We start from the raw sequence: 16,309 nt of genomic DNA on the forward strand, positions 1-16,309 counted from the left end.
TTCATATCTGTTGAATATGCACTATGGATTGGATAATTTAGAAAATTTAAAAAAATCTCCTGGCTTTGGTATTGCTTTATATTGTGAACCATTTGTGACACTTCTGGTCTATTTAGTGAAAGTCACTTAGTCATGTCCCACTCTTGGCGACTCAGAATTCTCCAGGCCAGAATACTGGAGTGGATAGCCTTCCCCTTCTCCAGGGGATCTTCTCAACCTAGGGATTGAACCCAGGTCTCCCACATTGCAGGCAGATTCTTTACCAGCTGAGCCACAGGAAGCTCTATGGTCTATTTGGAGCATCTCTTATGGTCCAAGATCTCAGAGGGTGAAGCCTGGGCTCCCGAATTTTAAATAACTCCCCAGGTAATGTCTATGCATATCAACATTTTGGCACTATGACTTTGGCATAAATATTTGTAAGTATGTTTCTTAAAAATGTTTGTTGGAACACTTCCTTTATAAACACATTACATTTTTTTTTTACAGAAAATTTGGAAAATGTGAAAAAGGAGAAGGAAGGCAAAATCAGGCCTAGAACTGCTCTATCTGCTACACTTTCCCATGCATCTCATTCAATTTCCTTTTCTTTTAAAATGTATGTATGGTATATGTAGGGCTTTCTAGATGGTTCAGTGATAAAGAACCTGCCTGCCATTCAGGAGACGCAGGAGACGTGGGTTTGATCGCTGGTTTGGGAAGATTCCCTGGAGGAGGGCATGGCAACCCACTCCAGTATTCTTGCCTGGAGAATCCCATGGAGAGAGGAGCCTGGCAGGCTACAGTCCATAGGGTCGCAGAGTCGTTCATGACTGAAGTAACTTAGCACACACACAAGAATGTATTTATTCAATCAAAGACATGTGTGCCCTTAGCTGGAAAGTCAGAGCGTATCAAAAGGCTTATAAAGAAAAGCATTCACTTCCTGCTCTGTTTGTGTCTGCTCTCCATAGCCCTGCATTGAGAACTTGATGGTTGTTTCTTCTGTATTTCCTTCATATTGATGCATCGCATGCTTATGTTACTGTGTAGTATTTATCCATTTCAGACACCAGCTCTTGGCGCCCTGTAGTTGAAGAATTAGCTCCTTACATGCTCCTCGCTTCTCTCTGCTTTTCCGTTCCCCATCCTCCCAAAATCACAGCTGAGGGGTAAATTAATGTCCCGTCTCTTTACTGCTCGATTACACTCATGAAGTAAAATTCATATTTTATGGCAAAAACAGGAAAAATTTAAACATAAATTTTTTTCCCTCTGCCCTTCGACCCCCTCTCTCCCACACTATCTATTGTGTATCTGCACTATGCATCAACCAAGCCTCCTCCGTGGGCAGAAATACCTGCTCAACCATAAAGAGCAACATTCTTCCAGCATCAACAAGACAACTCCTTAAAAGATAACATTCCTTCTTGATCTTGTAAGGGGCCATGGTGACGCTCAGATCTGGATTGTGTAAACTGTCAATAATCCGTCACTTGATGTACAACCCTCTGTCTCAAGAAACTTATATAACCGTGCCTTGACTTCTAACGCATGGAACAATTCCCAGCACTTTCTGAGATGGTCTTCCAGGATTATAATCCTCAATTTGGTGCAAATAAAAATTTCCCTTTCTTTCTTAGATCGACTGATTAATTTTTTGCCATTACATTGTATAATGTTTTGCTTTTCCTGTTTTAATCATTGTCTTAATTTTCTGTGGATATACCACTATACAAACATTTTTTTTTTCCTAAGCACTTCAATAGAAATTTCCAACAAAATACTTTATAATGGTGTCTCCAAACGCTCAAACAAGTCACACAGCCCTCCAGTCCTGTGTTTCCTTGAGTCCCTGTCCTCTGTGGTCTGCTTCCATTGGTTGTGGTTCTTTGATTTGGTGCACACATGACTTCCAGTGCTTTCCTTCTACTGCTCAGCTATTTTCCATCTTCTCTGTTCTTATTTTCCGGAACTTGTATTAGAAGTGAGGCCGCCTTGATTGATCCCCTAAGTTTCTCCCTGCCTCCTCTGTTTCCCACCTCCCTGTAATTTTCCATCTCAATTTCCTTTGTTTTAGCTTTTTGGAAGATTTTGTCACCTTAATCTAATAAACCTTCTATTGAATTTCACTTTGTAAGGCTCTTTTTTATTCCCTGTTTATTTTTGTCGATCCACCATCCCATTAGCTTCCAATTCTTGTCATGTGGACACTATACTCCTCTCTGAGGATATCAACTAATGCCTCTTTGAAGTTTTATTTTGTTCCTTACATTGATTGCATCCCCATTCCTTTTAAAATAATTTATTCATTTACTTATTCATCAAATATTTATTGACTATTTTTTATGTGCCAGGTGTTGTTCTGGGTGTTGGGAATATAGTGGTTGCTGAGATAAGGTCCTTTGACCTTATGAAGATTATATCCTAGCAAGGGAGAATAATAATAAACAAATGAATTAAATCATGGCTACGAATAAAAGTGAAGCAGGATGAGGGTGTTGTTTGGAAAGCTTCTCTGTCCAAAGTTTCTCTATTCGCCTGTCTGCCACCTGGATTGGGATGACGCGAAGTCTGGGCTTAGCTGGACCTGTGAAGCAGAGAGCCTCCAGGTAACTACTTCATGTGGCTTGGGCTTCCTCACAGCATGGAGTTGTTGAAGTGAGCTTTCCAAGGCACACAGGCAGAGCTGCAAGTCTTCTATTGGTTATAGGAAAGTCACGAAGGCCAGTCCAGATTCAAGGAGAGGGGAGTAAGACCACACTTCTTACAGGGAGAATGGCAAGGTGACATTGCAGAATATATATAACAGGAGGAAAGGTTTTGCCATTTTTGGAAAATACAATCTACCGCATGTTATGACTTCCTCCATTCTGTTAAACCAGTTGCTATTTCCCCATCCATCTCTTATTTTTCAACATTACATGTCTTGGTTGTTTCCCCTTCTAGTTTTTCCTTATAAGTTAATATGCTTTTATTATTCCTTCACAGTCTAGTTGAGTGTGGAGAGAAGGAACAAGGATGTCTTCTCAATTGGCTAGTTTGAAGTGTTATCACAGAATAATGGCTTCAGGTGACCCACCACAGAGAATGTTGAAAGTTGTGTATGGGGAGACAAGGGCAGAGTTTAAGAACAGCTGAGATAAAATAATTTTTCTGTCTTCGTTTTTCTCCCTTGGTTTACATCTGAAAAAAAAAGAAGGCACACAGAGGTTAGGGAACTTTCGAAAATGTTGCTCAACTAGCGTAAGAGCTGAGACTGCATTTAGACTTGTATTCCTCAAATTCTTTGGGTAATATTAAAAATCATAACAATTAAAAAAAAAAAAGACCCAGGACTTCCTTGGTGGTTTAGACTTCTTGCTTCCAATACAGGGGATGTGGGTTCAGTCCCTGGTCGGGGAGCTAAGATTCCACAGGCTGCATGGTGTGGCCAAAAAAATAAAAAATAAAATAAAACAGAATCACACAGCTTTAAAAATGTACCCAAGAACAAAAGTCTAATAAGCAAGCCAGAAAATAGATTCAGAGGTTCAAGAAACTTCAGATATTCTGAGCTAAGCAAAGCTAAGCAACTTTACCGCCAGAATTCTCTGAGGCTTTCATATGCTAAAGAACCCGTGGATCTCCTCGGAAGGATAAATGGAAGGCAGACTAGAGAAGGGGTGGTGGTTTTCCAAACATCTCTGACCAGTTTTGAAAGTTGTCTCTGGAACTGGTTTTTCATAGACCAGACTCTGGGAGGTGCTCATGCAGACCATAGCTGGGTAAATACACCCACGGGTGGTTCTCAGAGTGTTCCAGGTCCCTGTCTTGTATTATCAAGTAGCCACTGATATCAATTATCAACTGTATTGTCCAAATGAGCTACTTGTTTCCTTCACTTGATCACCAGTAGACACGTGCATGGTACAATGGACGGTCATCGCAGACATTTGACCAAAGGGATTTGCAGACTTCAATTTTTAACGGCAATTTTTCTGAACCTGTTTGGTTACCAGTCAGGCTCATCCAACCAAGCAATGTAAGGTAAGCCTTAGAGAAGATTCTTCACAATTGGCTTGTTTTTTTCAGAATCCCAACTTCCTTTGCTCATTGATAAAGAACTTGAGAAAATCTTCCTGTTCATGATCTATATGAAGTTATATGACTATTTTCAGACTTTTGGCTGAGTTGTTGCTCAGTCACTAAGTCATGTCCAACTCCCTGTGACCTCATGAACACACCAGGCTTCCCTATCCTTCACTATCTCTCCGAGTTTGTTTAAACTCATGTCCATTGAGTTTGAGTTGGTGATGCCATCCCACCATCTCATCCCCTGTCTCTCCCTTCTCCTCTTGTCTTCGGTCTTTCCCAGCATCAGGATCTTTTCCAGAGAGTCACCTCTTCGCATCAGGTGGCCAAAGTATTGGAGCTTCAGCTTCAGCATCAGTCCCTCCGATGAATAGTCAGGGTCCATTTACTTTAGGATTGCATGTCATTTCACTTTTGACCACCAGATGGCAGAGCACTGTCGTACTATGATGCTTGGACCGTCTCTGGAAGGTCGGTGCTTTGGCTGGCAGAGGAGGAGCTAGCTGTACCCGTGCCTTTGAGGAAAGTTTATTTCTAGAACACTTCGAACTTTAGAGTCTATCTTGTTTTAGTGATGCCTGAATGGACAGGGTTGCTTGGAGAGCTACAGTCCGTACGGTTGCAAAAAGTTGGACATGACTGAAGTGACTTAGCACGCACACTCACCCATGAATTTATTTCTATGTCAGTTCTTAGGATAGGATAATTGAGCCATAAATAGGACTCATAAAAAAAAGAATTTCATTTTTTCTTAATGATTTGTCAACTGCACTATTTATTTGTGGGCATTTGTTGCTTCAAGGTCAGTTTTCTGATAACACAACTATATGTATATATTTTTTTTTAATTGGAAAAAGTAAGTTGAGAAATTTGTCAAGATTTAAAACTCTTTCAATTCAGATTGCTAATTTTGGAAACTGCAAAGACCCAAAGGGCTTAAAAACACTGCTACTTCTTGTATTTGCATTTCGAGAACAAGGGTGTTACTATAGATCTTCATGGGTATAGGAGTTCCTGCCTTTCTAGTCAAAGATGATCTTTTTCAAGAGAGATGAGAATTAAAACACAGCTCAGATTCAGGAGGGAAGGGGGAAGGGGAAGATCTCAAGACAGAAAACAGGAGAACTCCAGGTGGTCTGGATGGAATATTTATGATTATTGAATCCATGAAGGGGGAGGGATGTCTCAAGAAGCCTTGAAATGAAGAAAAATTAAACATAAGGATATTTATAACCAATTTGCCAGATATTCATCTCAGATTGGTTCTTGAAGGTGGGAAATGGGAAGACAAGAGTAACTGAAAGCAAAGCTTCAATTCTTCTCTGTACTTGTCCTCCATCGTTTATGCCCAGCCCTGAGATTTGGGAACTGCAGGCTTCTGTCTGTCCCCACCCCCATCTGGAAATAGAGTGCACTGTCCTTCACCAGGCGCCCTGTCACGGAGGCTGGGGGATGAGAGGTGGAGTGGGTGGCTATTTACCAGCTCGTGCCAAGTTCCCTCTTAGAGCCCAGGGAACTCTGCTCCACACTGTAATGACATGCGTGGGGAAAGAATCTGAAGAAGAGGGGGTATGTGTGGAACTGGTTCACTTTGCTGTAGGGCAGAAATTAACACAACATTGCAAACCAACTATGTGCTTAGTTGCTTGGGTGTGTCTGACTCTGCGACCCCATGGACTGCAGCCCTCCAGGTTTTTCTGTCCATGGAGTTCTCTGATGATATTTCAATAAAAGATTTTTTTTTAAAAGTTCCCTCGTAACAGCTGATTAGCAGACAGTGAAGATGAATGGACTCATATGAAGTCTTGGCCTGGGCTCCAAGAGCTGTGTCATTTACAATGTGTATCCACGGTGTGGTGGGTCTGGGCCAGCATGGTCTGTGGCATAGCCTGGCTCCCCAGCATCTCCTCCTTCCTGGTGGCCGGAGTGGCCATTTCTTGCCAGGATGCTGCTCTTGGCCAGGTCCTTGGCACCAACTTCTCTTCAGCTTCCCCATCTCCCTGGGAGGGCTCTGGAGCTCAAGCTCATTGTATTCTCTGCCCTTGAGTCTGGAAGCTTCGATTTCCCCTGGGGCAGGGAGAAAGCCTGTCCCATAACTCACGGGCTACATTGGTGTTCTCGCCAGCAACACAGCCGCCCCACTGCAGTCAGAGGCCAAGTGCCGATGAGAGCGCCTTGTTTTAATCTGAGCTCTGGGTGAGAAGCTGGAAGGATGAATGAGGTGCCCTTTCCCAAGGTCTCTTCCTGCCCTATAATTCTAAGTTTCTGCTGTGTTTTGAGACCCTTGAATTGTTGAGGTCAAGAGAGTGAAAGGCATTACGGTTATTTATTGTCACAATTGCCATCTGTCTGATTCTCTACTGACACCCAGGGCTCCTCATCAATCTCTATGAACATCAGATTACCACTGCTTAAGAGTGAAAAAGTGCTTTTATGAAAGATTCATAGAAAGATGCAGTTTGTGGGGACCACCTCCTTGGCACCTAAAACCGTCCAGAGGACCAGCATAAAAAAGCCAGCTGCCCCAGAGCACATGGGGATGAGGAGAGGGGAGCCTGGATTTAGGTTCTTATAGGAGAGGTGGGGTTTTTACTTGGGCGGGGGTTGTCTTTGTATACACACACCAGCTTTGCTTATATCATGTCTCCTCCTGCCAGATACACTGCTTGCTTACACTTCTCCCAACATAGAGAGTTTTTAAAAGCTTGGCTGAAAAGTATTGTAGTAAAAATATGTAAGCCCCAGCTTTTCCATCTTTCACTTTGATTGAACTCCGGTTAATATAAGAGTAGCCTGTTTTGCAGTATTCAGTCTCATGTCTGCTGCGGATAGAAAGCGCTGAGAGCTGAGACAGAAGGCAGATCAGGGGGAGAAAGCAGGCTGGGGAAGTAGAGACATCACCGCCTTCTGAGTCAGGCCCACTCCTGTGTCTCTACTGTTTGGTTTCATTTCTGTGTTTGTGTTTTTCTATGGTGGTGGTTTAGTTGCTCAGTCATGTCTGACTCTTGCAATCCCATGGACTGTAGCCTGCCAGGCTCCCTCTCTGTCCATGGGATTTTCCAGCCAAGAATACTGGAGAGGTTTTGCCATTTCCTTCTTCAAGGGGCCTTCCCAACCCAGAGATCGAACTGGGGTCTCCTGCACTGCAGGCAGATTCTTCACCGACTAAGCTACCATTACTTGGGTGATTTTCTGATATGGCTCAAGGGGTGTCTTCTGTGTGCATGCCAAGTTGTTTCAGTCGTGTCCGATTCTTTGCGACCCTATGGACTGTAGCCCACCAGGCTCCTCTGTCCATGAGGTTCTCCAGGCAAGAATACTGGAGTGGGTTGCCGTGCCCTCCTCCAGGGTATCTTCCTGATCCAGGGACTGAACCCGCACCTCTTATGTCTTCTGCGTTAGTTTCATCTAAACATTTTTTTGATTCTCCTCTGTCTATTAATCAAATAAATGGTAAAAAAAAAAAAAAAAAAAAGACACAGACAGGACATCATTTTCTCATAGTTTTATTCAGAAATCCAGGTGTGGAATCAAACTGTGAATGTGTGTCAGCTGATAACCTACATTTTTCGCATCTTAGTTCAATGGAAAGAGACTTTCCAGCAGTTGCTTTATCTGCTAGCTCCAGATAGCTAGCTCCAAGTCTCTCACTGGCCTCTTTTTTAGCATGGTACTCCATTGGCACAGCTTCGATCACCAGCAGCGCCCAGAGCGTTGGTAACTAGTGGGACCGCATCAGCTCACGGGCATCTCTGAGTCACTGTGTGGGCTGAGTGTGGGGTTCCACATCCACACACGTCCATGGCAGGGCCGTGTGCCTTGTCCTGACAGAGGAGGGGATGGGGGAACCAGGACTCAGCAGGACCCCAGCTCCTCCCGCCAGGCACCCAACGCTGTGCCGGCTGACCACATTTCATCTTCTTCCCCATGGCTCGGCTCCTGCCCTTTGAGTCCTCCCAGGATGGTTTGTCTGCTCTCAGGGGCTGGTACTCGCAGAATGTGAACCTGAGAGTTGGTGTGTGTGGAGGGGCTAGCATGGCCCCTGAGATGGGAGATGCTGGGTGACATGTCCAGACAGTGATTTCTGGTCCAAACAGCCTGCCCTCAGCCAGCCTGGGCTGAATGGCTCAGTCGCACAGATGGAAAAGTGGAGTTGAGGCTTCTCCTTGAGATCCTGAGTGCTGCTTAGGGCCGCCACAGGGGGGTTGACCCCACAGGGGGGACTCGGGAAGGAGCGGTGAAGTGCACCTTCCCGGGAGACAAAGTTCCACACTCTTGGCTGCTCTCAGCAAGAGTTTGCCTGCTTTGCGCCACGGCAGCCCCTTCTGGGCTGAACTTGCCCCCCTGCAGAAAGGGAGGGCCGGTTACAGACACCGGAATCTGCTGCAGGCTTTTGCCTCCCTGCGGTGAGGACCCCAGCCCCGGTGAAGGCAAGAATGTGTTCAGCTTTGTAGGATGAGGGAGCCCTTTTCACCCCCGGAACACATGTGTCACACTGTCTCTCTGGGATCTCCCTAAATTTGATATTTTGGTACAACTTGTTTCCAGTGCTGAAAAAACACCTTTCTTCTACATTAGTTCATTATCACTGAGGATAATGTTCTCAATTATCCTGACAACTCACGAGCTCATAGTCTTAGTTTTTTGCTTAAATCTCCATCTAGGGTTTTTTTTTTTTTTTTTTTTTAATTCATCAGGATGTCGGTATAATAGCTCTTTTGTCTTTTTCTTTCCCTGCACCTTGTAGCTTTTCAGGATGTGGTGTTATCTTTCTCACCCACACTGGAATATGCTGAGAATAGGCCCCATTGGATACTTGACGGTACCTAAAGCAACCCCAGTTCTCTTCAGAGAAAGACTAGTCGGGGTTGGCAGGGCAGGGACAGAACCTGAGCAGTCTTTTTATTGCTGTTGTTTTTAAATTGAATGAAAGCTTCTTTACATTCTATAGTGCTTTACAGTTTTCAAAAGTTTCACACACACGATTTCATGCAGTCCCTTAATAATCCTTCCCCCCACTCCTGTATCGTCCCTCCCCACTTCCCTCTCCCCAATTATAACTACTAGTTTGTTCTGTGTGTGAGTCTGCTTCTTTTAAAAAATTATTCACTAGTTTGTTCTGTTTTTTAGATTCCACATGTAAGTGAAATCTAAAAAAAAGGAAAGAATCTGAAAAAAAGAAAGTGTTTGTCTTTCTCTGTCTGGATTATTTCACTTAGCATAATACCCTCCAAGTCAATCCACATTGCTGCAAAGGGCAGAACTTTGTTCTTTTTTTATGACTGAGTAGTAGTCAATTGTGTACATGTGTGTGTATATATATACATATACACACACACACATGCATCTGTATACATATAGCTCATATCTTCTTTATCCATTCATCTGTTGATGGAGAGTTTCCCTCCGTACCTTGGCTATTGTAAATAGTGCTGCTATGAACATTGGGGCGCATGTATCTTTTCGAATCAGTGTTTTTAGTTTTTTTGGATACATATCCAGGAGTAGATTTGCTGAAAACTGGAACAGTCCTACTTTCTGGCTCTTTCAATAAGTCTTGGTTTAATTGAACACTATAAACTTAAAAATCACCTCATCTCCACAATATGTCAAAATATCACTTAAAATACCATTTAACTAGGGTAAAAATACTACTTAACTGTTTCATCAGTAGGATAAAGCTATACATGAAATGTAACATTGAGGCAGTTGTCACAGGATCATGGTGCTGGAAAGGGTCTTGCATACACTTTCTGATGCCCCTCCAGAGAGGAAAGGGGAATGTCTGCAGACAAGTAAGATATCTGAGAAGCTATTAAGAGGTGGTGGGAATTAAATGGTGGTCCCAGGGGTCCGCCTTGTGCTCCCCACTGAGGATGTAACTTTATGGTGTGCTCCAAGCTTCCGTGGCTCAGACTTGGGAATGGACTCTGGCCAATGGGATGGTAACAGATGTGACTCAACCAGATGATGGAAAAGGCTTGTCTCTCTCTCCTTCTTCTGCCACCACCCCGAGCACATGGCCAGGCTAGCCCACGGGAGGAGAGAGACATGGGCCACCGAGCTGCCCCAAGGGATCCAGTCCAGAAACAGCTGCCCCCCAGCTGGATCCCAAATACATAATGAGTCCGGATGAAATCAGTGAACGCATCGATTTTGAGAAATGAACTGTTGATGAATGGCACTGAGGCCTTGTAGTGGGTTGTTTTATGGTATACAGTATAATGGACTGCACATTTGTGTCCCACACCCCAGTTCATATGTTCAAGCCACAAGCCCCCAGTATGATGGTATTTATTTAATTATACATATTAAAGATCTAAATATAGCACACTGAAAAAAATAGAGGAGCCTGGTGGGCTACAGTTTATAGGGTCACAAAGAGTCGGATACGACTGAGCGATTAACATTTTCACACTTCATATGGAATCAAGTACTCATGGAATGTTTTACTTCTTTATATATATATATATATTTAGTTATTCATTTATGGTTGTGTTGGGTCTGAGTTGTGGCATGCATTCTCTTGACTGTAGTGTATGGGCTTCTCTCTAGTTGTGGTGTGTGGATTTAGTAGTCGTGGTGTGCAGACTCAGTAGTTGTGATGTGCTGGCTTAGTTGCCCTGCAGCATGGTGGATCCCAGTTCCTCGACTAGGACTGAACCCAGAACCCTCCTTCCCAACCACTGGACCACCAGGGAACTCCCTAATCTTTTTTTTTAAAAATCGGAATACAGTTGATTTACAATGTTGCATTAGTTTCTGATGTACAGCAAAGTGATCCAGTTTGTATCTATTCTTCTTCATAGCCTTTTCCATTGTGGTTTAGATGAATAAACTAAATATAATTCCCTGTGCTCTACAGTAGGCCTTGCTGTTTATCCATTTTGTATGTAGTCGTTTGTATCTGCTAATCCCAAACTCCTCATTTATCCCTCCCCCACCCCCTTTTCCCTTTGGTAACCCTGTTTGTTTTCTACATCTGTGAGTCTGTTTCTCTTTGGTAAGTAAGTTCATGTGTATCCTATTTTAGGTTCCTTTTTATGAGTGAGTGAGCCTGTGTGAGAGTCTGGAGGTTCTCTCTTACCTCCTCCTTCCAAGTTCTGCATTTGGTGCCCCGTCCTCATTTGTGGGCTCTGGGCTGAGGTCAGGGCCCATGCACACCAGCCTGCCATCTGGGCATCGGCCAGAGCTCCCTGTTCTGCCGAGGGGTGCCTCTTGCCTTCTGACCATCACTCTTGTGGCCAGGTATAACCAGCGTCCCCTCTCAAATGGCTGTACACCTTACTTTCTACTGAGAACCATCTTTTTTTCTTTCTGTTGCCCATTTCAGATAGTAGCTTGATTTTAAAAAAAAAGAGGGAGAGTTTGAGATGTAGTCAGAGTGTTTTCTAGTTTCTTTCTCTAACAGGTAGATACAGTTTTAAGGGGAAGCCCCTATTTAAACACAACTGGCGCTAGTGGTGAGAAAAAAACCTGCCTGCCAGTGCAGGAGACAAGAGAGACGCAGGTTCGATCCCTAGGTCGGGATGATCCCCTGGAGGAGAAAATGGCAACCCACTCCAGTATTCTTACCTGGAGAATCCCATGGACAGAGGAGCCTGGTGGGCAACAGTCCAAAGGGTCACAAAGAGTCAGACGTGACTGAAGCGACTTAGCACACAGATAGAGCAAGAGATTGTCATACTGAGTGAAGTAGGTCGGACGGAGAAAGATAAATATTGTACGATGTTGCTTGTATGTGAAATCTAAAAAAATGGTACAAATGAACTTATTTACAGAACAGAAATAGAGTCATAGATGTAGAAAACAAAGTATGGTTACCAGAGGAGAAAAGGGGGGATAAACTGGGAGATTGTGATTATATACACAGTACTGTATATAAAATAGATAGCGAATTAGGACCTACTGTATAGCACAGGGAACCCTAGTCACTACTGTAATCACTTATGTGGGAAAGAATCATAAAAAGAGTGGATATATGTATGCACATAACTGATTCACTTTACTGTACACTTGAAACTCTGTAAACCAACTACACTCCAGTAAAAAAGGGAATCCTTAAAAAAGTTTTTTAAAAACCCCAAACAAATAAACAAACAAAAAAACATGACTAAAACTTATGTTGGAAATGAAAATAATTTCTTAGCAACTGGTAAAAATGACGAGAGCAAAGGACTCCCTGAGGAGGTAACTTTAAACTTTATGCATCACATGACGTTTCGTGTTCACTAGGCGAAGAATTCATAAAAATGGGAGGAGGACTTCCCTGGTGGTCCAGTGGCTAAGACTTGGCACTTCCACTGCAGGGGATGTGGGTTCCATCCTTGGCTAGGGAAGATCCTGTATGCTGCCTGGCACAGTCAAAAAAAAAAAAAAAAAGAAAGAAAGAAAGAAGAAAACAAAAAACAAAAAAGCAAAAGAAGAGAAGAAATGGTCCCTGTCTGAGTTCAGATAAAGAAGTCCCCTATTGAGCTAAAAAATATATTAACCCTATTTATAATTCACTTGAGAAAAAATGAAATTACACACTATACTATTCAGATGATGCATATGCATATTATGAAACTGTATAATGATAATATTTGCTTCATATTTCAATATATTTTAAATAATTTTTTCTAAATAGAAATATATATATACACACACATACATACCTATGCAAATGCACCATATTGAAATGCAGTCAGTGGAATTGAGAGTAAAGAACTAAACGTTATGCCTGTAGCCTTGGGGCTATTTTAGATTATGCTACTGAGGCTGCGGTTGGAAGACAAGGACAATCTACGGGAGAGATCAGGAAAGAAAAGGCAAAGGTCACAGATTCTCGTTACTATGCTTCGTGGAATGTGTTTGCGCCACCCTTTCCCCAGAAAGGATTTAGTTTTCTCTCTAGAGTTTGCATGAGAAATGGGGAACAAGAAGAAGCAAATTGATGAAAATAAAGGTGAAGGTTGGAAGCCATGGGGAGGGGCGGGGAGAGCCTATTTGAGTTCAGCTGGGTGACCCGAACCATCCTATGCTATTCAGACTCTCAGATGAAAGAGCTTTCATCTAGCCCGTGGCTTTAATCGCTTCCACCTCCCATCATGAAGAGGCCAGGCAGAATCTTCCCTGGGACGAAGTGGGGAGGGGGTCTCCTGAAAGCATCAGAATAATGTTAACAGAAAACTCTTTCATGCATTCAGCCCACTTGAGTAAGAACCGCTGGGCTCCATCACCAATGAACCTGACCTTAGACACCGGGGCAAGGCAACAGCTGTCAGAGCAGGGGTATGGAAGCCGGGAGTGGGCATGTCCGTGAAATTTGTGTATCTCCTCAAACATGAGAAATAATACAGTGATTTAGTCACACAGTGAATCCATTAGATGTGGCAATTTAATTTCTATATCCTTAAGATCTTTTCTTGAGGGCTTGGGGCAATAGTGTCTTCATAGTTAGCATAATAGATCTGATTAGATTCCCCAGGGATTCTTGACTTGTTCTTTGGGGTGATTTTAAGAATTTGATTTTTTTTTCTTTAATGTCAGTCTTGACTGAAAAGAGAATAATTTCTGAGCCTTGATCACTTACTGTTTCAGATTAACATTGAAATGCTAGAGGTTGGAGATCTGTCAAATGGGGCAGCAGAAAATCTGGTTATCTCCAAACAAGGGAAGTGCAGATTAACAAATTTCATATCCAATAATATTTATTGAGCGTTTGCTTTGCTAAACTGAAAATTCTCCATTCTGAGTCATCGAGTGTTCAAAGCGTCACAGGATAAATCTGTATTAAATGAAAAATAAATCAATTGTCACGCTCGTATAGCCCAGAAAATTTACAGCTGAAGTAAAACAGCGAAGCGATCTGCCTTCCTCTGGCCTGTGGCTCCCCCATCACTTCCTACCTTGGCACTCTCCTCGGCACACAGCAGAGGGTCAGCGCAGGGTGGCAAGGTGCATCGGGAAGGGGCTTTGCTCCGTTGCATTTTCTCAGGAGCAATCTGACTCTTGAGGGCTGGAGCTGGAAGCTTGGTGGCTTTATCCAGCCATCCCCTGGCCTCCTTTTCCCAGCAATGCTGTCTTTCTGTTGAAAACTTCATCACTGTTAATTTAGAACCACAAACAAATCAGACAGTAGTCTTTTTCCCCATGCACGTTAATGAATTCCATATAAAGCTGAAAAGAAGCTGAAACTTTCCTCAGCACCATTCTCATCCACTTTTCAAGGCTGGGGTGGGATGGTGAGGGTGGTGAGGGGAAGATGATTTCCGTTTCTAGAATTTGAGGTGAGTGGCATTTTACTTTAATGACTAAAAAGTTGTCTCGCAGGGTAGCTCCTGTCTAGAGAATTTAGGGGTTTTGCTAGCAAAGATCTCAAGGTGTGGGGGACAGAACACTGGTTTAAGGATCTAGACACTCTGTCCTTGATTTGGAGTGGTCCTGTAGGCTGAACCACTTTCTCCAATCTTCCCGGCTGGAGCGTGATGGGGTTGGCTTTCTGAAGTCTCTCCTGGCTCTAAAGTTATGTAAGTGATGCGCTTTCCATAATTGATACCTGAGCTAGCAACTCATTCTAGGAGGAAAGTGAGGCTAGCCCCAGTGTCTGATGGGGAGCTAGCCTACAGAAGCCTAAAGGTCTCAGAAACTTTTCCTCTGTGGGTGCATGTCCCTCCTAGGATGAATCTGGAAGAATGTTCTCACCTCTCAGGTTCAGAAGACTTTCCTTCTGGAATTAGCTCTTTTGTATCTTGTGGACCCCATAAGACCTCTAATTTGAGGTCATGGTATAATCCTTGAACCAGAAGCACTGGCTCTAAAAATCTTATATATGTGTTAATATATGATATTTGTTTTTCTCTTACTGACTTACTTCATTCTGTATGACAGACTCTAGGTTCATCCACATCACTACAGATGACCCAATTTTGTTGCTTTTATGGCTGAGTGATATTCCATCGCAAGGGCTTACCAGGTGGCACAGTGGTAAAGAATCCACCTGCCTGGCGCAGGAGATGCAGTTTCGACCCCTGGGTCAGGAAGATCCCTTGGAGTAGGAAATGGAAACCCGTGCCAGTATTCTTGTCTGGAAAATTCCATGGACAGAGGAGAATGGAAGGCTACAGTCCATGGGGTTGCAAAGAGCTGGACATGACTGAGTGACTCAGCAAGCCCTCAATATTCCATTGTAAATATGGACCACATTTTCTTTATCCATTCATCTGCTGATGGACGTGTCATACTGCTCCCATGTCTGGCTGTTGTAAATAGTGCTGCGACGAACACTGGGGTACATGTGTCTTTTTGAATTGTGAGTAGCACTGACATATATATGCTACCATGTGTAAAATAGATAGCTAGTGGGAACCTGCTGGGTAGCACAGGGAGCTCAGCTTGATGCTCTGTGATGACGTAGAGGGATGGGATGGAGGTGGGAGTGGAGGGAGGCTCATGAGGGAGGGGGTATATGTCTACATATAGCGGATTCACGTTGCTGTACATCAGAAATTAACATGACATTGTAAAGCAGTTATACTCCAATTAAAAAAAAGAATTTAAACCACCCCATGCAAAAAACCTTAGTGCTCATTCTGCCACTATGATTGAGTCTTTTCAAGCCAAGTCAGGAGGGGAATAAGAACCATTCAAATCCTTTGGGAGAAACTTTGAGGGAAAACTAGTTTCTCCTTTTTTTCTAATTGTCAAAGGTAATGGCAGTGAGGCAGTGTAGCTGCTTGTGACATATACTCCCGAAAAGAGAGTCATTTGAGGCCCAAATCTCACCTCTGGCAAAAACTGAGCTTGTCAAATTCCTGTGTGGTGTGTACAGTAGGAATGCTCTTACTATTTTATAGATAACAATGATGGGCAGTTAACTCATTAATAAAAAAACTGGTTGAAGTGGGGGAATGATAAAAAATGTTACATACATGCCATAAACATTTGTTCTAACTTAAAATGTATGCCATACTTGATGCATGCACGTTATTTTTACACTGACTTGTCTGAAATTCGGATTGTTTTGCAATCACTGTCTTCGAGGCAAAATTCAAGATTTAGCTGTCATTGCTGGCATGAGAATATTAGTTTGCTCTTCCTGATGGCACAACTAGACACGGAAGATCCTCAATGTTTTGAATCACAGTCTAAGGGGCTCCTTGAGGAGTGAATATGAGGCCTAGCTGTTGTTGGCAAGCATTGCTTTGTCACATTCTAGTAAGATCAAGAAGGAAATGGCAACCCACTCCAGTATTCTTGCCTGGAGGATCCGTGG

The 16,309-nt window shown here is 43.1% G+C and overlaps 1 long non-coding RNA gene across 2 annotated transcripts in view; it reads left to right on the top strand.

Annotated features, from left to right (window-relative positions):
* The window catches only part of LOC133060465 (uncharacterized), a 28,414-nt gene extending 13,029 nt beyond the window's left edge, over window positions 1-15,385 (top strand). For both annotated transcript variants that reach the window (XR_009693769.1, XR_009693770.1), the window contains exon 3: window positions 14,926-15,385. This is a non-coding gene — a long non-coding RNA (uncharacterized LOC133060465). The remainder of the gene's footprint in view (window positions 1-14,925) is intronic.
* Window positions 15,386-16,309: the final 924 nt, after the last annotated feature.

This window comes from Dama dama, chromosome 8, assembly GCF_033118175.1.
Source record: "Dama dama isolate Ldn47 chromosome 8, ASM3311817v1, whole genome shotgun sequence".
Taxonomy (NCBI): Eukaryota; Metazoa; Chordata; class Mammalia; order Artiodactyla; family Cervidae; genus Dama; species Dama dama.